Genomic DNA, 2,500 nt, shown 5'->3' with positions numbered 1-2,500 from the left:
TTATTAGGGTCAAATCTGTCTCCGTTTTTATGGATTGGGGTAATAATAAGACCTTTGTTCCAGATGTTGGGGAATATACCTAAACTCAGGATGATATTGAAGAGCTTGAGAATGGCTAATTTGAATTTGTGGTCTGTGTATTTAATCATTTCATTTAGGATGCCATCGACACCACAGGCTTTTTGCAGTTTCAGGGTTTGTATCTTGTCTAATAGTTCAGCTAGTGTCATTGGAGAGTCTAAGGGGTTCTGGTAGTCTTTGATGGTTGATTCTAAAACCCTTAGTTTGTCATACAGGGCATTTTGTTCCTGATTTTTGTTTATATCACTAAAGAGGTTGGAGAAGTGGTTTGTCCAAACATCTCCATTCTGGATGGCTAGTTCTTGATGGTAAGTTTTGTTTAGTGTGTTCCAGTGTTTCCAGAAGCGGTTGGATTCTAAGGATTCTTCAATTTCCCTGAGTTGACTTTTTTGTGTTTTGTTCTTTTTTCTTTCTTAAAGTATTCATATATTGTTTAAGTTTTTCATGATAGAGATGACGGATGTTCTCATTGTCAGCATCTCTGTGTTTCTGGTTGGATAGGATTCTTAATTCTTTCCTAAGTTTTTTACAGTCGTTGTCAAACCATTTCTCAGTGTTATGTGGTCTTTTTGGTTTTCTTTTTGTGGTTTTCAAGTTGGATAATGTTGCTGATACCTCAAAAATTCTGTTCAGCTCGTCTACTGCTAGGTTTGTACCTTTACTATTGTGCGGGAAAGGAGTGGCAAGGAATTGATCTAATAGGGCTTGAATTTTCGGTTGTTTAATTGTACTTAGATATGAATCTTTACTGTTTTGTTTTCATCTATACATGTTTCTAAGTGGGCTGAACTGGGTTTGTTTAGATGCTTCTTGGTTGGGCATTGCTCTGTTTAAGTAGAGGGTTATTTTACTGTGGTCTGATAGAGGGTTTAGTGGGCTGACTGTGAATGCTCTGAGGGAGTTTGGGTTAAGGTCTGTCAGAAAATAGTCGACTGTACTGTTACCGAAGGATGAGCTGTAGGTGTATCTACCGTAGGAATCTCCTCGAAGCCTGCCGTTGACTAGGAACAGACCTAGTGTGCGGCACAGATGAAGAAGATGTGTTCCGCTTTTGTTTGTTGTTTTATCATAATTGTGTCTCTGTGTGTGTATAGGTGTGGGGAGGACGTCTCCTCCAGGCAGGTGTTTGTCCCCCTGAGAGTTAAGTGTGTCCAGTTCTTCACCTGTTCTGGCATTCAGGTCTCCACAGAGCAGCACACTTCCCTGTGACTGGAAGTAATTAATGTCTACTTCAAGAATGGAGAAACTGTCTTCATTAAAATAGGGAGACTCTGCTGGAGGGATATAAGTGGCACACAGGAAGATGTTTTTCTCTGTTGCGGTGACTGTCTTATTGATTTCTAACCATGTGTAGAATTGTCCTGTTTTAGCTACTTTGATGGCATGGGCAAGATTTGATTTGTACCAAATAAGCATGCCTCCCGAGTCTCTTCCTTGTGTCACTCCAGGCAGTTTAATGGATGGGATGATGAGTTCTCTGAAGCCTTTGGGGTAGCCGGTGGGTCCGTCTCCTCTGCTCCAAGTCTCCTGCAGGATGATGATGTCTGAATTTTTGATTTCTGAATTGAAATCTTTGTTTCTGCTTTTGAGGCCAAAGGTAGATGATCTCAGGCCTTGAATATTCCAACATGCTATAATAAATGCTTTTTTGTCCATGGGGTCTTAGTTTTGGTGATACGTTTTGACCTATGACAGTAGGTGTGAGCAGATGAGGTTGAGCATCTGACGGATGTCTCTTAGCTCTGTTGATGGGTCTTGCACTGGTGCTGTTGTGGATGTTCTGCTCACTATCTGAGCGTAGCTGTGTCTGCCCGGGGCCTGCGGGGTATGAGGAGGGCAGGGGGTCGGCAGGAGTGGCTTTGGCCTGGCCTGATGTGCTGGATGTGAGGGTGTGAAGGCTGGGAGGGTATCTCTCTCTCTCTCTCTCTCAATTCAATTCAATTCAATTCAGAAAGCTTTATTGGCATGACAAAAAAGTACATTTTGTATTGCCAAAGCATCACAACAACATAGAAAATGATTTAGAACATTTAGTACACAGAATTATAATAATAGTTAAATTAAATAAAAAAGATAGTATTATATATATATTATCTTGGCTAGATATTGCAAAAATAATAATACTGATAACATAAAACAATAATAATAGAGTAAACAAAGATTAATAAATAAAATAGAAAGGATTATAATGCAGAAATCATGTATATATTTGATTTCCACCCACCTCCACCACCACCCACCTCCACCACCACCCGCCTCCTCCTTAACTGCTGACGATTTTGCGAACTTCTTCACCACCAAAACAACAGCTATCAGCAGTCAGTTCTCAGCTCCACACACACAGGAACCCAGACCGACCCCTTCCATAGCCAATATCCCTCTGTCCTCCTTTTCTTCGCTAACCGAGGAAGAAGTATCT

General features: G+C 40.8%; 1 protein-coding gene across 2 annotated transcripts in view; it reads left to right on the top strand.

The window, feature by feature from the left end:
• The window catches only part of LOC309476936 (tRNA-uridine aminocarboxypropyltransferase 2-like), a gene marked incomplete at its 5' end in the record, with an annotated part of 19,192 nt that overhangs the window by 3,814 nt on the left and 12,878 nt on the right, over positions 1 to 2,500 (top strand). The gene's annotated exons all lie outside the window — the stretch shown is intronic.

Source organism: Leuciscus leuciscus (assembly GCF_965113295.1).
Source record: "Leuciscus leuciscus genome assembly, chromosome: 16".
In the NCBI taxonomy this organism is placed as follows: Eukaryota; Metazoa; Chordata; class Actinopteri; order Cypriniformes; family Leuciscidae; genus Leuciscus; species Leuciscus leuciscus.
This window is presented reverse-complemented; position numbering and strand designations above follow the sequence as displayed.